This window comes from Bison bison, unplaced genomic scaffold (assembly GCF_000754665.1).
Source record: "Bison bison bison isolate TAMUID 2011002044 unplaced genomic scaffold, Bison_UMD1.0 scf7180017846569, whole genome shotgun sequence".
In the NCBI taxonomy this organism is placed as follows: Eukaryota; Metazoa; Chordata; class Mammalia; order Artiodactyla; family Bovidae; genus Bison; species Bison bison.
The window spans coordinates 1,202,184-1,221,846 of record NW_011477142.1 but is presented as its reverse complement, the minus strand read 5'-3'; positions in this window follow the sequence as shown (position 1 = coordinate 1,221,846).

Sequence of the window (19,663 nt, the reverse complement as noted above, 5' to 3'; positions counted from 1 at the left end):
ATGCTTTCTAAGGCCCACTTGACTTCACATTCCAGGATGTCTGGCTCTAGGTGAGTGATCACACCATCGTGATTATCTTGGTTGTGAAGCTCTTTTTTTACAGTTCTTCTGTGTATTCTTGCCACCTCTTCTTAATATCTTCTGCTTCTGTTAGGTCCATACCATTTCTGTCCTCTATCGAGCCCATCTTTGCATGAAATGTTCCCTTGGTATCTCTAATTTCCTTGAAGAGATCCCTAGTCTTTCTCATTCTGTTGTTTTCCTCTATTTCTTTGCATCGATCGCTGAGGAAGGCTTTCTTATCTCTCTTTGCTATTCTTTGGAACTCTGCATTCAGATGCTTATATCTTTCTTTTTCTCCTTTGCTTTTCGTTTCTCTTCTTTTCACAGCTATACATCATAGCTATTCATTAAAACTTTATTGAGTTTAATTGGTTCTGCATTTTGTGTGTGGGGAGATGGCTAACTGCCGTCTCTAAAGAGAAATCTTCATAGGAAAATATCATAAAATGGGAAAAGTTAACAACGAAGTACAGCAGCCAGAAAGGCAAACCAGTTAATGAGATTCTGTATTGGAAAGTTGGAAAGAAGCTAAAAAGAATGAAGGGTACAATCTGCTGGTTGACAACATTTGAAAATATTCTGGCCAGCAGATAGTGTTCTGAGCGAAAGAAATAGAGATGAGTCAGTTACATGGTTCTTCCTTACCATAATAACAGAGAGGAGGTGGGGCAGAGTCTTTAAGGTTTAAAAGACAATTTGTCCTGCAATCTCTTCCCTTACCTTGACACAAAGCTTGTCATGACCAAAAGATTTTATTTTGTCTGATGAGGGAGTTAGGTTAGATTTTCTTAAAGATGACTGGACCAGAAAATTAAAGATTTTCTGTTTTTGGAGGGGAGCTTTATTCTGGGGAGAAGCATAGCTATCCAGGAGGAATCTGGTAGAGACCAGGAACTTCCTTCTTCCCGTACCTCCTCCCAGTGCTTCACAGGCAGAACGAGGACATTTTTAAAGCTTTGTGAGGAGACAAAGCCGCAAACTGAGACGTGGCTGCCAAAACGTTTTTTATGGTCCTCTTGTGTTAGAGAGAAATGAGTGCTGCTGTGTATGCAAATTGAGAGCAGCATTTCCCACTTTGGTAATAGTCTGTCGTTTGGTTTTCTTTTGGATTTCAGCCCTTTCTCTCTCCTGTTGTTATTGCTCTGTTGCAGCCTGCATGAGTATTGAATCTTCAGGGCCGGATAGCCAGCTGCGGTGATGCCCATTTACACTCCAAGACAACTCTAAATGGGGCTTCCTAGGTGGCACTAGTGGTAAAGAACCCACCTCCCAGTTCTGGAGACATGAGACACGGGTTTCCTCCCTGGGTTGGGAAGCACCCCTGGAAAAAGGTATGCAATCCACTCAAGTATTCTTGGTTGGAGAATCCCATGGGCTGAGGAGCTCATCCACGGGCTACAGTTCGCAGGGTTGCAGAGAGTCAGATGTGACTGAAGCGACTTCGCACACATGCATAGCTCTAGAGAAAATATGTCTGCCCGCTGTCCAGCACCTTGGGCTGACATGCTCAGGAAGATACCAGAAGCTCCACCACAGCCCCCACTGCACCAGCAGGCTTGCTGGAAGATTATTTCCCAGGAAGTAGTTTCTGCTTCCCTTGACTTCTTTTTCAGCATCTGTGTTTTGCAGAAGGACTTATGATTGCTTTGCTGTGTGACACCTGGAAATACAATTTTCTTGGATTCTGCATTGAAATAATGGCCTTCATCAATAAAGTGGGAAACTATCAGAATGCTGAGAAAGTGTTCAAATGACTTGAGGCAATTTCAAAAGACTGATGTTCACTCCAGTCGGCCAGAAAGTCAGTCCTGGGCTTTCCGTGGTAACATGGGGCTTGGGGGTGGAGCGGCCCTTTCTGACAAGTGTAGGACTGATTTCTTGTATTTGCTAAAGTTTGTTAAAATAAAAATTCTAAATGACACATCCTGTAAAGAAAGTGAATGTCAATGACCTTTTATTTCAGATGAAGTAAAACATAGAGTATCCTATAATTTCTCTTTGCTATCATTTTTCCCATTTTAGGGTTTTTCTTCCTGTGAAGTTTCAATAAAATGCTTAGAAATATATTTTGCTTTATTGTAGACATGATATGTTTTAAGAGGCTTTCTTCTGCTCTGTGTCTGATCCATATGCCAAATGTCTTGACTTTATATCTCCATAACCCATGTGATCTTTCTGTGACTGCAGGAGAGACATATCTTTGAAAGTAGAATTTTGAGTGAAGAAAGCTAGCAGTTAGGGATTGATGACAAGGCTCTTTGGCTCATTGTTAATTCCAGCTGGAAGCTATATGCTGTCTCTTTTTAGGTCCTTGATCTAAGTGTATGTTTTTCTTTCTTGCTGTGGATTCTGTCCTTTGGCAGAGATGATATTTCTCATTTAATCTAATATAAACATGTCATCCTTCCTGATATAAACATGTGGTCCCTCTGTACCTTAGTGTCATTATCTGTAAAATGGGGCTAGAACATATTTCTTGACCTTCTCCATGGTTATCATGAAGCTTAAGTGGTAATATACAAAGAAGCCTTTTGAGAATTATTAAGTGTAATATAAACATAAAGTGTTAATCGCTCTGTCATATCTGACTCTTTGCGACCCCATGGTTGTAACCTAGTGGGTTACAACCCACTAGGCTCCTGTGTTCATGAAATTCTCTAGGTAGGAATACCAGAGTGGGTTGCCATTTCCTTCTTCAGGGGATCTTTCTGACCAAGAGATCAAACCTGGATCTCCTGCATTGCAGGCAGATTCTTTATCATCTCAGCCATCAGGGAAAGTGACATGTGATTAATTATAGCCTTTATGACATACAATTAATTATGGCCTTTATTATTTCATTCTATTTTGTGATCTCATACAATTGGACTCCCTTCAGCTCTATCAAGGCTGTATTGTCTTCTTTTCAGAAAAGTTAAATGTTCATTGAATGTCACAAAGCAAGTTATGGTAGAATAAGACAAAAGCTCAGGTCTCCTGACTCACAGACCAGCAGAATGCTTAGATTTGATTTCTGCTTTGCCTTATCATCTGTGTCATCTTTTCAGTGAGTGAGATAACTATCTCTTTTGCAGGGTTAAAATAGTACCTTAGAAGTAGCAAAGAATACTGCATCATGGTGGTCCTTTTTAACCCTTATTTATTGTTGCCTTCTTTGTCTACATGTCCTGGGCTGTCATGAAGGTAGGAAGACATGTTTGACTAGGCTCTGGCCTCCAGGGATTGACGGTCTAGTGGAAGGAGGCAGGTGAACAAATAAACATCCAAGAATCTTAGTTCTTGGCCCTGCTTCTTACTTGCAAGGTCTATCTGGGCAAGTCATGAACGTCTCTGGGTTCAGGTTTTCCACCTGCCCAGTGAGAGTACTGGACTATATGTACAAGACTGTCATGCTCATTGAGGCCTCTTCTAATTTGTCACCACCTATGGGTCTCTGGGACTGCAAAACTATACTCTGGCTGAATCTTCACAAACTGAAATAAAGGAAAGCTATTAACCTGATGGCATATTTTTTAAATCATTGTTTATGATAGAGTTCACAGGCTATCTACATTTTCTAACACCTAACGCCTTTGTATTGAGACATAGATGGTGATACTTGTTTGGTTAACCAAATGTCAACTTTGCAAAATAGCAGACATGAACATCCAATGAGGATTTAATAAAGGACATTCATGAATTAATTAATGCATTCTCTACTATTCTCTGCAGTCCTCTAGTGCTTTTATGATAGGAACCTTTATTATATTAGGTCATCTCCCTGTTTTTCCTAGAAAGGACCATAGAACAATAATAGCTAACATTTATTTTGTGTTTGTCTATGTGCTAGGTAGATGTCCTAAGTGCTTTCTTTATGAAGACTCATTTAATCTTTACCACATTTGAAGCTGGTGTTATTATCAATCCCTGTCTTAGAGATAAGGGAACAGAGGTACAGAGGAATAAGTAAAAGTTACTTATTTTTAAGTAACTTTTATTAAGGAATAAGTTCAAGATTACACTGCTGTGAAGAGACAGAGGCAGGATTGAAACTTGGGCAATTGGTCTCTAGCCGTCACTGTTTTCATGACTGGACCATTGTCTGATGAAAGCCGCTTGCCCTCAATTCATGTCAGAGAAACTGGAGAAATTCATCTGTTACAAAGCCACAAAATGAGAAGGCACATGAAGCATCTTATCTGTGGCTCTAAACTTGGCCAGATCCTCAAGCGTAAGGGCTCTTACTTTGTTCCAGGGTTCCCAGTCTGTATTCTTTGTCTCATGTGACTCATGAACCTTTGGGAATTATGTACAAATTGTATTTATGAGTCCATGTATGCTGTTTTGGTGTCAGTTGGGGTAGACTGCTTGGTGATTTCCTGTACATTACTCCTACTCTGTCACTGGCAGAGTTCTAGCTGACAGGTCCTCAGCAGCCCTAAATCTGAATGAATATTCTAGGGCTAAAAACTTGGGCATAACTATCCACTGAACAATTTGAGTGACTGTGGGAACCTAGGAGAACAAGACTTTCCAAAATCCCCCCTGTTCCTCAGAGCTGTGTTGCCAGGATGCAGTCGGACAGTGCCCTTTTCTGTCCTGGAAGTCCTCCAAAATTTTCATTTTTTTTTCCTTTCTTCTCAGAAGTGTGGTACCTTCTCAGAAGGTTTTGAGATTTTTTTTTGTTTTATATTATTTTACTTCTTCCTTACTGGCTTTGTGCGGAAATCAGATGTTTATAAGCTTTTTATTACTTATCAATCCATGAGTTCAGTTTCCCATTTAACTTTTATGAATGTTTTCTTTGTTAAGATGAGTCCTTTCAAAACCTTGTAAAGAATGTTTTACCGTATACTAATGTAAGAGTGGAGTGGTAAAACTAGAAAATCTGACAGGAAACACACACATACACACATGTATTCCCATAGGCAGTTTAGCTTCAGTTTACAGAAATTAAGTGTATCTCTTATGGAAAAAATGGAAAGATGTTATCATTTTATTGTTGTGTTATTTTGTAGTCCTTATTCTGTCCTAATCTCTGATTATGGCTGGTTATGTAGTTCTTTTTTGGGATGAAAATGGGCCACACATATTATGCTGGTCTAGATATTAGAGAGCTGACAACATTCTACTACAAAGTAGTTTTGTTTTGGTTCAGATGAGTAATAAAACTAGTCTATCTATTTTGCTGTAATCTGGCAAACTGTACCATCTATATCATTCTTTTGCATTACAACAAAGTTTTAATGTTGTTTCAGTGGGACTTCCTTTAATGACTTTAAAGGCATTGCCTTTACAGACAGGCTTTGCATTCAGATCCCAGCTCTGTCATTTACAAGCTGTGCTACTTTGAACAAGTTTATTTTATCTCTTGGAACCCTATTTTCTGCACCTGTAAAAGGGGAGCAGCAGCAGCAAAGGTGAAAGTAATAATTACATGTTGCTCAAAGGTTTGTGAGGAGTGATATAACCCTATACATTTATCATAACTTTTCACACAGTAAGCACTTGCTAGATGACTCTTGTTGATTGGTTGATTATTATTATTGTTGTTGTTGTCATTATAATAATATATTATAATATATTATCATTATTCATTGTTATCATATACACACACACACACACATATATATATATATATATGCCTGGCATATTGCCTGGCACATAGTAGGCACCAGACAAATATTTTATTGACTTTGATTGGACATAGTTAGCTTTGGTGACTGAATCAGAGGTGGCTAGTGTCTCACTTTATTTACTAGATTAGCTAGGATGAAATTGTTGAAGGAAACAAATCATGTCTCTACCTTTAACATCCACAAACTTCATAGTGAGGTGATCTTGAAAGCAAACAATGAAATGTGGCAAAATGGGCAGGGAAAAGATACAGCCACCTTCGAGGCTGTTTCTAGGAGCAGCAGTTGTTTATCACCCTAGAGGCTGACACTTTGCTTCTCTCCCTTGAATGAGGAGAGTGGAGTGGGGCAGAAAGGTTGCTGGTTGTGTTCATTAATTTTCTTTCCAGAACTGCCATGTGTCACCAGATTGCCCCCAGCCACCAATGCTGTTTGGCAGACTTCTCTTTGCCCAAGAGAAGCCAAAATGTTAAATTGGTGGAGCTGACTAGATCTGACAGAGAAATGCTTCACTCTGGCCTGGATGTCTAAGTGAATTTGGTGTACTCCTTGTGGTCTGGGGCAAATGCTGGAAGCTATTAGAATCCTGAACAAAACCCTCCATTCAAAGACTGCTCGTTTCCTGCTGGGGTAATCCAAGTATCAAACATGAACAAATCTGGGCACGGAGAATGTGGTGGCTCTGTGCAGAATCCACCGAGGTGTCTGAGACAGCTCCCTCAGTGACTGAGAACGTTACTTCCACTTGATCATCTCGAATCAGTGGTTTCTTTTGAAAATCAGAGCGCCATGTTTCCTACATCAAGTATGGATGAGAACTGGTTGCATTTCCTCTTGTCAGTCAAATTTCAGACAGGGGAACTTTCTCCTTCCCTTGAGTTCTAGAGGCCTTCGTTTTTGTTTTCAGTTTAGTGTTTTGTTTTCTAATTCTTTCCTTTCAAGTTTCCTTCCAAAATCAGAGAATATCATTAGCCACAGAGTCTGCTCTTTTAGATTTGGCCTGTTCAGTGGCTGGAAACGATTTTATTAAGAAGCCTTTATGGGGAAGTTATGGTTTATCTCATGAAATATCTGAATGTGTCATAAACCGTTTCCTTTCTGTACCAAAATTTATTTTCTGTGAAATTCCAGGTGTTCTTTTGCATAGACTTGAAAGGAAAAGAGTTGTTAGTCAGTTCAGGGTTTTCCCTAAGAAGAATATTTTCTTGTGATGGATTAATTGAGGATGAAATCAGATAGCATAGGTGAAATCACCGGGTATGCATAGAGAAAGCCATTAGTTTAATGCATTTTGTGGGACAGCTGGTTTTGAATGGTGTGACATTAAAGTTAGGCAACTTTTCCACTCCTGCACTTATCAGACTGATGGGAGCTCTTTTCTTAGATACTCTCACTCCTGCTAGACTGGAAACTTCTGGAGAAACTGGACAAACCCTTATTCATCATTGTATTCCTAGTTCCCAGCATCTCATTAGACACATAATTAATGCTTTTTAACAATGAATGAATAAGTAAGATGTTTTTATAAAACTTGAATGTTAGACCAGGTGGTTGGACAAAATAAAGCCGTAGAGTGAGTTTATGAGGCTTCCTCTTATATATTCAACCTCATTTTCACCTTCTGTCTATGCTTTTTCTAGGGATGGTTTACGTAGTGAATCTGGTTTTCTTTCCTCATTAAGGAATTCAGCTACATTACTTAATAGTCCCAGTCATGTTCCTTTCCCCAAAGAATCTGAATGAGATGTGAAATACATGAAATGATAACGTCAAATGGGAAAGATTAACCTATTCTGATGACTTTTAAGGAGTTCTAACTAGCAAGCAGCTCCCTTGTCGGTAGACAGTGGTCCTGTGTTATGTCAGGGGTAACATGGTGATTCACTTTCAGAGAGCTTTTTGTCTTTTCCTCCAAGTTATGCTGACCTCTCAGATGAAAATATTCCCCATCTAATAAAAGTCAAAGCAAATTTATGGACCTGCTCTTGACCACTTGTCCTTTATGCTTTCATAGAAAAAAATAAATCTAGATTAAGATTCATAGGTTACTGTTGGACCGTGTAAATGGTGGTCAGGGGCCAAATAGTCTACTTTTCTTGGTTTTCCCATATTTTCCTGATTATGGCTGTTTGGGGGGGATATCGAAGCTTATGAGGTGAAGGCTGCTGCAGAGAATGGTAATGTAATTAGTTCTCTGTACAAACATTAGCTGCTGCTCTCATTCTCCAGCACCACACAGGTTGGGCTGAGTTGAGGCTGATGGAAGAGTAGCTGAGGCCTGTCAGGACAAATGAGAAGGAAGACATTCTGTAACTAACGGTCCAGAATGTCTGTTAGTGGTATCTTTTGTTGCCAGTTCAGTTCAGTTCAGTCGCTCAGTCATGTCTGACTCTTTGCGACCCCATGGGCTGTAGCATGCCAGGCTTCCCTGTCCATCACCAGCTCCTGGAGCTTACTTAAACTCATGTCCATCGAGTCGGTGATGCCATCCAACCATCTCGTCCTCTGTCTTCCCCTTCTCTTCCCACCTTCAATCTTTCCCAGCATCAGGGTCTTTTCCAATGAGTCAGTTCTTCACATCAGGTGGCCAAAGTATTGGAGCTTGAGCGTTAGAATCAGTCTTTCCAGTGAATATTCAGGACTGATTTCCTTTAGGATAGACTGGTTGGATCTCCTTGCAGTCCAGGAGACTCTCAAGAGTCTTCTCCAACACCACAGTTCAAAAGCATCAGTTCTTTGGCGCTCAGCTTTCTTTAGAGTCCAACTCTCACATCCATGCATGACTACTGGAAAAGCCATAGCTTTGACTAGACGGACCTTTGTTGGCAATGTAATGTCTCTGCTTTTTAGTATGCTGCCTAGGTTTTTCTTTAATATGCTGCCTATGCTGTTCTTCCAAGAAGCAAGCATCTTTTAATTTCATGGCTGCAGTCACCATCTGCAGTGATTTTGGAGCCCAGAAAAATAGTCTGTCACTGTTTCCATTGTTTCCCCATCTATTTGCCATGAAGTGATGGGACTGGATGCCATGATCTTAGTTTTCTAAATGTTGAGTTTTAAGTCAACTTTTTCGACTGAGGGACCATCACTTTCTTTTTTTTTGGCTTCCCTGTGGCTCAGTTTGTAAAGAATCTGCCTGCTATGTGAGAGACCTGGGTTCAGTCCCTGGGTTGGGAAAATCCCCTGGAGAAGGGAAAAGCTACCCACTCCAGTATTCTGACCTGGAGAATTCCATGGACTGTATAGTCCATGGGACATGACTGAGCGACTATCACTTTCATTTTGTTGCCGACACCATGACAATTGCCCTTTCTACCTATTCCCATGGGATTTTTGTCTTTTCATCACTCATTCAACAAGTATTTGTTAGATGTCTACTCTTTATTCTGTTTGCTGTCTATTTAAGGAATTACTTAAATGGCTCATGAATGAGTGCGTGATGACTCAAACATGGGTCTGTTCCTCAAGATTCTTGTCACCTAGGAAGGGAGATAAATATGAGACAGAGAGTAATCAGGTCATAAGATATGGCAAGATGCAGAACAACAGGCTTTGGAATTCGATAGTCTTGATTTCAGGTTCAAGATCTACCACTGTTTAGCTCTTTTGACACTTCAGGCAAAGTTACTCAGCCTGGTTCAAGTTTGGTTTCTCAGCCTTTAAACTGTGAATAATACATTCCATTCCTGGGAGGATTGCTTTAGGACTTGAAGGAAAAAATAAAAGCTACAAAGGGGGCTTGGTGTAAATTAGACACTTGATGAATGGCAGCTCTTATTACCTAATTATAATAGACCAGGTACAGATATGTGAGCTTGGAGGAGGTGATTGTCACCCATTGGATGGTGGGGAGAGGAGTGAGAGTGTCAGAGAAGGGACCTGGAGTTTCATAGGGGACAGACATCTGAGCTGAGCTTGGGAAGATGAGTAGGATTTGGACATGTGGTGAGAGGAACAGAGAAGAAACAGTGTTCAAGACTTGTTATGTATTTTTACACTTTTTTGTTTGTTTTCAGCAAATAAGCACTCACTTTCCATCATTTTTATTTGCAGTATGTGAATCAAATCATCATGTTACTGAAACCTTAACATGAATCCCAGTGCCAAGAATCATGTGTTTCTTCTGTTTTCTTTTGTTGTCCCCCAGCACCCTCTATAAACAGTGTCTATTGAATGATTGCAGAGGCTCATGTCCTGGCTGTGTTGAAATGTCTGCATTAGTAGGAATGTCCCTCTGAAGCCACTGTACCATCACAGGTGTTTTAGAAAAGATGCTCAGCTCCTAAGTTCTAGTTGTTTCTTAGAACAGTGAAAACCTAGAGATATTAGAGCAGGATCATAACCTGTGGGCTCATGCATGGCAAAACCTTGACCATGATAATGATGATTGTGGTTATTACTAATTATTTGGAACTTCTAACAATCCAGAATTTTAATTTGTGAAGGACACATCACTCCTTGGTGAATCTGAATATGCTGCCCTTATCTTCCATGCTGGTCTGCAGCTCACTTTGGCTGGGCCAGCTTTGGCCTTTCTGCCCAGTCTGTGTGTCTATGTTCCTGGCCTCTGTGCCAGCCTGCCACGTCCTTGAGATAAAGTATGCTGTACTACCTCTTGTTAGGCCTGCTAAGAAAGGGGCTTGTGTCCTACAGGAAAAGTATCTGATTCACAGTGCTCTCTTCTTTTTGTATGCGGTGAGCTTCATCTTGCTCTTCCCCACATATTTTTTAGAATAATAGTATTAATGACTGTTATTATTATTCTGGTACACAGCTTAGCTCTGTGGTGTTGGGTTGTTAGGAATCCAGTGTTTGTTCACTGTAGTTGTAATTTTTCTGTTTTTTGTCTCAGAGTAGGAAAGCGGTACTTGTGGAATACCTCATTCTATTATTCTAGAATGCTTGTTAGACTCCCCAAAGAGGTAATATACTGTCCATAAGATTTGGGCCTAGAGGCATAGGGTATGATCAAAAGGAAGCTTGCAGCTGGACATAGTTCCCTGTGAAGTGAGAGAGGTAAGTAAGTAACCCCAGATAGGCCTCCTAACTCAGAATTTTCTAAATGGTTGATGCTTGGCTAATATGTTATAAAGCAAATTAGTTTATTTATGTATCACATAATTATATACTCTGTATATAATATGTAATTGAATGATTATTTATTGCACATAAGTATTATAACAGAAACTGAACTCAAAACCCAAGGAGAAGTGTGTGTGGTTGCATCACTTGTAGAAATCAAACTTTTAATATATTTTTGGGTTCCTTACTAGTCCCTGTCTATGTATCCATTAACAGTATGGTTGGAACCATATGGTAGATATCCTATCCGGGAGTGTTCTGCTGTTTCCAGCTCCCCCCCTCCACACACATCATTATGTTATTCACATATGCTTTCAAAAATAAGTATCAATATATCTCCATGTAGACGTTTCATTTTTCTTATAGAACCTGTGGTTTAAGCTCTGGGCAACTAAAGGAAGCTCCAACTCCCACCTCACCCAGGCATTTTGTTTTCTTTTTGCAGTGAGAGGGGGAGTTAGGTGTGGTGGCAGGAGGGTACTGCCCAGAGTTCATTGTCCAAGGCTGTCTTTGGTGCTTTCATCAGAAACCTAAAGGCATCATCCATCAGAGTGAAACCTGTAAAGAATAGACTTTACAGACAGAGAAGGAGAAATATTGTATGGCATCCCTTATGGAATCTAAAGAGAAATGATACAAATGTACTTATGTACAAAACAGAAAGAGACTCACAGACTTAGAGAATGAACTTATGGTTGCCAGGGAGAAAGAGGAAGGGGAAGGGTTAGTTAGGGAGTTTGGGATGTGTACACAATGCTGTATCTAAGATGGGTAACCAACCAGGACCTACTGTGTAGTTCAGGGAACTCTGCTCAGTGTTATATGGCAGCTTGGGTGGGAGGGGAGTTTGGGGAGAATGGATATATGTATTTGTATGACTGGGTTCCTTTGCTGTTCACCTGAAACTATCACAACATTTTAAATCTACTATACCCCAGGACAGAAGAAAAAGTTAAAAAAGCAAAGAGGAGACTTTAGAAGGAAATATTTGAGGGACTCTGGGACATTCTGGAGATAGGTTCCTACATTATCACTTTGAGTGGAGAAGTTAGGTGCAGGTAAATGGTGACTAAAAGAACCAGTACCTTGGCTTACTTGGAAGTGCTTTTGCACTTGGGTTTCAATCCCTATGATGCTGTAGGTGTCCTGTCTCTCTGCCTCTCTTTCTCTCTATCCTCTAAGAATATGCAGCATCACTTTGGAGACAGATGGTAGGGATTTCAGGGGAGTAAGATAGCTAGAAACTTTCCAAAAGTTCCAAAAGTGGGCACAGTGCATATGATGTTTTCCAAAGGGAGTGCTAGGGGTTAGAAATGAAGTTGAGGGTGAGAGAGAGTGGAACCAGTGGAGCAGAGAAGAGCAGTGGCTTTGAAGTCAGACAGCAGAGGTTCAGATCTTTGCTCTGGCACTAGTTTGGTGGCCTTGGACAAATTTCTTAATGTTTCTAAATCCTTCTATGAAGAAGATAATTACTGAGCATCACAACTAAAGTTGTGATGGAGATTAAATTGGATGATGTAAATAATGTACAATGCCTGGTATAAATAGTAAGCAATCAGTGAATGGAAAGCATTATTACTATTGTTATTTCCTGTTTCATCTTATTGCTTTCCAAACTGGTATCTCTCGACTAAGGTAGCAATGAGGTTTGTAAGTCATTTTTGGTATTTCAAAGTCTGAGGGAAGTAGACAGTTTTGCTCATTGTAAAAAGGACACGGGAGAGTTTTTTGAAACATGGCACCCGTTGGGGGAAGAATACCAAAGAGATCTGTGGTGTTGAAAAAGCTGGGGCTTCTGACTCAGAATGTTAGCAAGTTCTTTAATGGAAGCTTGTGGTTTTCCAGCACTCCTGGGAGTAAATAGGGGATAATATGTCCAAGGCCTTGATTGATTGGTATGAAGGATCATCTCTGTGGAGTATCAGAAGTCTCCAGAGTCCCCATTGCTCAGTCGTGTTAACTGGCTTGTTGAACATGCTCTCTCTGCCAAGTGTCTTCTTGGAAACTGGAAGCACTGAGAAAACTGCTAGGCAAATGGAAACCGGTTTCTCTACCCAACTGGGTAGAGCATTTGCTCTAGGCAACCAGACAGGCTCCAGGAGACAGTTGTCTCTACAGTGCCTTTTTTTAAAAGCTGTAATTTAAACTGACATCACTTGATTTTGACATTGCAATAAGGTCTCTGTAGACTTAACATTATGTTCATTTTCCCATGCACATCCTTACTGGAGATTGATGGATTTACACCAACATGGAAACTGGCTGGAATGGAAACCATCCAGAAAATGATTAGGGAGCTTGAAGCTTTTTGAAACTGGGCACAGTGTGCATTAAGTCATTATTGTTTTAATGAAACTTGTCTTAGCTGGGGTCTCTTAACCACTTGTTTTCTAGTTTTAATACTGAGTCACTAATTTACACTAATGAGATGCTGTCAAGATTAAACACCAGTCTTATACTGTGTTTGCCAAAGTGTAAGATCTAAACCTGAGATGTGGCTTTGCAAAATCCTTTGTATTAAACTTGTGGAGAAATAGAAACAAACAAACTGCCTGGTTTCAACAGAAACTGTCAGCATACACATCTGGGAAGAAACTCATGGTAAATATGTTTTATATTATAACAGGGTGGTCTACAGTAGGTCTCGTCAGTAAACAACTAAATATCACCCTTCCCTCAATTTGCATACTGACGCATCTGGTGTGAAATGCTGTTCCCATCAGCTTTTGATGATCTTGTCTGTGGATCATCCACTATGAGAAGTGTCTCTTAAAAAAGGGAAGCAGCAAGGCAGAATAGAATGAACATAGGTGTTAGACTCAAATACACATAGGCCCAGGTCCCTTTTTTTCCAGTTGTGTGGCTACATAAATGTCTTAACCTCCTTTTGTCTTGAGTTTTCTCACATGCAGCATGGGGTGGTAACATTTATAGGGCATTGCTGTTGAAAGGTTTAGTAAAGGTGGTTCAGGTAGACAACGTAGCACCTCACATACAGCTTGTGCTCACTTAAGGGTAGATAGAAACACACACACGTTATCCTATTGAGTTCTTCCCAGGTTTGTCCAAGGCCACCCAGACTTTCTTGGTCTTCTCTCCCATTATCAGTTAGTGTATGTTCTTGGAGGCAAAGTGATTTCATCATTGGTTTGGAGGGAGGAAAATAATTAAGGCAAGTCTATTGCTAGAGAATCCACCTATCTTTCTGCAAGGTCAAATGTAAATGGTTTTTAGACTGCCCGTTATTTCTTTCACTTCTTCTCTTCATTAGTGGTGCTAATGGAAACATAATTACCTTTTTACTTTGTTAGTCATAATCTTTTGGCCTCTTCACATCCCAAATATTGAAAATACGTTGTGTTTTTATGATCTCTTTTGGCTTCCCAAACCCAGAGAAAGCCAACGAGAGGGTAGAAGATGACCTGAGAAGTTTCCATTCCCGAGGGTAATGAGGGTATATTTATGATTTTTGTTCTTCATGGAGACGTTGTTCCTATAGAGAACTTTTCTCTCTCTCTCTCAGTTGGAATCAGAGAAGATGGTAAGTGATGGGAGATATGCACTCTGAACTGCTTTCATCAAATCCTGCTACAATTTCTCTTTGCACTTAGTTCTGAGGTCATTGGTGCTCTGTGGAGACTTGCCCTCCACTGATACCTTTGCTCCTACTTTCAAGGTGGACTTTGGATGCTTGTTTGAGTGATTGTAGCTCCTGCTGAATGGTGTTTCTGTTTCAAATTGTATCGCAAAATATAGAGTAAGATATTTTTTTGTTGGGAGATCTTGTTTCTCTTCTTAGTCTATTCTCCGCTTTCACCCCTCCAAACTATTCTTTAAAAAACAAAACAAAGCAAACAAGACCCTGTACTAAGAAAACGTCTTGAAGGAGTGAGCAGCCTAGGTCAAAATATTTTCCTGATAAATGGTAGAATTCTGTTGCCCACCTTGTGATTGGCTTATTTCAGTGTTTTAGACTGAAAACAATTTAGACTCACACTGATGGAGATGAAAAAGAAAAGAAGTATTTAATATCATTAAAAACCCTCAGAATTGGTTTGGAAAAAGTATTCTTTTTCTATGGAAAATTCACCATCTTCTCTTGAAGCAACATAAAATTTTTAGGCCTTTTATGTCTTTTATCAAATAATACATTGTTCAATAGAAAAAAAAAGCTTTAAAAAATCATACTAATAGTAGTAGTGAAAATACGTACACATCTTCATTTTAACAAAGAATGCAGTCATTCATGGAAACTCTCATCTGACTTACATTTAAAACCATTGCCATGGTTCTGATTGGCTTTTTTGCTGGGAAGTGCTCATATTCTGGAGTGTGTTTATAGATCTTGACCTCTATGCTTCTCCTGAGTCAGAAACTGGAAGACATTTTGCTGGAGGGACGAACAATGAGTGCCCACTGCTGCTATACCTAGGTCTCGGGCTGACGTGTTAGGAGATGGTTCTGTGGTCCAGGGAGACCCAGAAGGCTGAGGCCATGGTTTCCTACTCAGTGTAGAAACATGAAAAACAGACCAGACACACCCTAGGAAAAGATAACTATTAATGAGATATGCTAATCCACTCATTAACCAAAGAGGAATTGGGGAAGAAGGAAGTGGAGAAGAGAAATTACATTAAAAAAAATTATTACTCTCTTGCTTTAGAATGCAATAGTGTTTTTGGCTTATTTTCTAAGAGTGGTATGTTTTACCTTTGTTCAAACTTGTCAGATTTTCAATGTAAAGCCCACTGGAAACATTTTGTCTTCCTTTTTTTTTCAGGGGCGGGGGAGTGCTTCTTTGGGCCTCTTAAAGATGATTAAAGGTTGTCATTTGTAAGGACTTTTATGGCAGTTTTTGATAATGGTAGTGCAAGACAGGATAAATGGATTAGAGGTCACATGTCCAGTGTTCCATGTGGTACAGGGACCATCTCTGCTCTCTGAGTCATCTCTGCTGACTTTTACTAATGAGTGAACAGATCTTCCACTTCTGAAATGCAAGAGTAATATATTAAGCTAGGGAGCATTTCCTCTATTTGACACCTGTTGGCTACTCAGTAAAAATTGGTAAACAAATGAATGATGATTCAGTTATGTCCTAGAGCTGCTTCCCACATCTTCTTAGGGTAGTTAGGGCCCTCTTGACAATTTGTGAAAATGGTACATATGGATACTTTTGAAATTTCCTTTCTAGGCCAAACAGCCCCAATTACTCCATAGTTTTAAGCCTACATTTTATACTATTTTCTTCCCTTCTTCCTCTCTGCTGGACAATTCCAATCTGTCAATGTGTTTCTTAAAGTGTTGTGAAAACACTTGAATGAAATGCCCCACATAAAGTCAGATGAACATAGGGAATAATGAAACATTTCTCTCTTGGTTCTGGACTCTGTTATTATTATTAAAGGAGCCAGAATCTCTTGGACTTCTTGGGGTCACCATGCTTAGACAGATGGATAGTAGAGTGTCAAAGGGAACAGCCTGGAGCCAGCAGCCAGGTTTGAATTCAGACTTTGCTGCTTATGAAAGGTGTGACCCTGGACAAGTTGCTCAGCCTCTCTGTGCCTCAGTTTCCTCATCTATAAAATTGGGGATGATCTTAGTACTTACTTCATAGGGTTATTATAAAGAGCAAATGAATTAATTTATGCCAAGTGCTTACAGTAGTTCCTGGAACAAGATAAGCTATTTGGTTTTTATTGAACAATGAAAAGCCTCCAGGTCTTACTATCCGAAGTGCAATTAACTTTCCTCAATGAGGCTTTAGAATTAGACAGGCTTTGTTTAATTCCTAGCTCTGTTACTCTGTGTCCTTGGGTAAGTTACTTCACTTCCTAAGCTTCTGTTTCCTCATCTGCAAACTGAGTATACAAAGATTAAAATAGTGTCTTCCATGTAAGATCATTAGGAAGAGTAAATGAAATCCAACACGTAGTGCTTGACGCATTGTAAGTGCCCTGGAAAGATTTGCTAATATTGTCATTTGAGCTTTTAAGCCGTAATTAAGGTTATTGAGCACAATGGGCCTGGTTTACACTTTGCTTTTCTTTTTTGAAACTCTACCTGATATACCTTGTATATAAGCTCCACTGAATTAAAAGAGTAAATATTTAAATTGAATGTTCCCTTTGGGTCTTACCTTGCATAAGCAGAAGCAGTGAAATTCTTCTAAGCTACTTAAAACTGTATGCTCAGTTTATGGTGCTGTTTGGTTGTTCTGAAGAATGTATTCTCTTTGCCACCTTGCACTGTCTCATTTACTTGGGCTTCAGTATAAATAGACTTGCTTGATCACTTCTCTCCTCTTTAATTGCCATCTAGAATTTCTAGGGAATATTTAGGCTGGTAGCTGCATTGCTCACCAGCTGGTAGCCTTTCTTGCTTTTCAAATGGCCTGTGAGGTGGGTAAGTAATCAGGTGAGTGACAAAGGTTATAACCAATTTTCTAGGGACTCTGGGATCCATTTTTCTTGAGTCTTTGAAGCTTTAAGCAAGTGACTGCTATGGTTGCTGAGAAAGTGGGAGACGGTTTTAGAAAAAATGGTTTATAGTTATTAATGTTTTCAAATCTTGGTTGGATTTTAAAGGTGGGTTAAACTGCTAAAGTGAATATAAATTAAAACCAGTTAAACAGAGGAGTCGCTCGTCCATTCTGTCTTTGGTGTGCTTAGAATTCCATAAATTTTATGGGTTTCAAAATACTTGCCTTGTTTTGAATGTTTCTAATAAGATGGAGTGAAGTGGCTTACACCTCGTGAGATATGGAACCGTTACCCAGGAATGCTGTTTGGCGCACATATAAAGAAAGCTCTGGTCTCTTGATTCATAAAAAATGTGTGGCTCGTTTCCCTAGGACATGTGCATTATTTTCACAGGAATTTCACTTTTCACTTCCTCCCTCCCTGTGCATCACTTGTACATGTTTGCAATTCATCAGCTATGGTTTCCCAAATTTCTGCCTCCACCTCTCTCAAGCCACCTCCATCCAACTAACTCAAAGAGAAGTAGATTATATGGGGAGGAGGAACATTTCCTTAAATACCTCATCATTCTGTATGTAAGGTGGATTTGAGAAATGGTCTGATTGTTAGCCTAGATGACTCAATGCAATTATGCAACAGTTTCCATGAAAGAGAGAGAGAATGAAAGAAACTGCTGATTTTTTTTTCTCTCTCTCCTCCTCTTTTTGCAGTCTCAAGGCTATATTTTAGGTTGGCTATACAGAAATGACGTTGTACTGTGCCGACTCACCCGCTAACCCAAAATACACCAATGGAAGTCTCTGCATAGCTCAACCAATGAGAATCTCATGTATTGCCCTCTTACTTGTCCATGAGATTCCCAGAAAAAAAGAAAATAGCTAGCTTTGGCTAAGAAAGCAACGGCTTTTTTTTTCTGCAATGAAAATAGCATTTTTTTTTTTTTTCCTTCTGAAGTTTTCTTAGAAAATGAGAGTATGCAAGGATTAGTGCTGACTGGTCTCATTTGGATGTCCAGCTTTTTGATTTTCTGGTGAAGCTGGGTCATTTCCCTTTGGATGCTTGATGTAGTGGAAAGAGCAGTGGTGTCCAGTTCTGTTCCTATTCAGCCATCAAGATCTAAAGAGCTAATAGGTCTGCCCAAAGTTGAAAGGAAAATTCCTCTGGGAGGGGAGTTAAATTCTTCTGGCTGGAAATCCAGAATGGTTACAAATCTGACCTTTGGAGCTAGAGTGACATGGGTTTTGATTCTTGCTCTGCCACTCGGTGTGCAAGTAGGGCACATTGCTTAACCTAAGTCTCAATTTTCTCATCTGTAGGATGGGTATAATAGTGCACACCACCGGATGGTATATCCCTAATTTAGTGACAGTTCAGTCACTCAGTCACGACAGACTCCTTGTGACCCCATGGACTGCAGTATGCCAGGCTTCCTTGTCCATCACTGACTCCCAGAGCTTGCTCAAACTCCTGTCCATTGAGTCAGAGATGCCACCCAACCATCTCATCCTCTGTCATCCCCTTGTCCTCCTGCCTTCAATCTTTCCCAGCATCAGGGTCTTTTCCAAAGAGTCGGTTCTTCGCATCAGGTGGCCAAAGGATTGGAGTTTCAGCTTTAGCATCAGTCCTTCCAATGAATATTCAGGACTGGTTTCCTTTAGAATAGACTGATTGGATCTCCTTGCAGTCCAAGGCACCCTCAAGACTCTTCTCCAATACCACATTTCAAAAGCACCAATTCTTTGGCACTCAGCTTTCTTTATGCTCCAACTCTCACATCCATGCATGACTTCTGGAAAAACCATAGCTTTGACTATATGAGCTTTTGCAGGCAAAGTAATGTTTCTGCTTTTTAATATGCTGTCTATATTTGTCATAACTTTTCTTCCAAGGACCAAGCGACTTTTAATTTCATGGCTGCAGTCACCATCTGCAGTGATTTTGGAGCCCAAGAAAATAAAGTCTGTCACTGTTTCCGTCCTTTCCCCATCTATTTGCCATGAAGTAATGGGACCAGATGCCATGATCTTAGTTTTTTGAATGTTAAGTTTTAAGCCAGCTTTTTCAGTCTCCTCTTTCACTTTCATCAAGAGGCTCTTTGTTCTTCTTCACTTTCTGCCATAAGGGTGGTGTCATCTGCATATCTGAGGTTATTGATATTTCTCCCAGCAATATTGACTCCAGCTTGTGCTTCTTCCAGCCCAGCATTTTGCATGATGTACTCTGCATATAAGTTAAATAAGCAGGGTGACAATATACAGCCCTGACATACTCCTTTCCCAATTTGGAACCAGTCTGTTGTTCCATGTCTGGTTCTAACTAATGCTTCTTGATCTGCATACGGATTTCTCAGGAGCCAGGTCAGGTGGTCTGGTATTCCCATCTCTTTAAGAATTTTCCAGTTTGTTGTGATCCACACAGTCA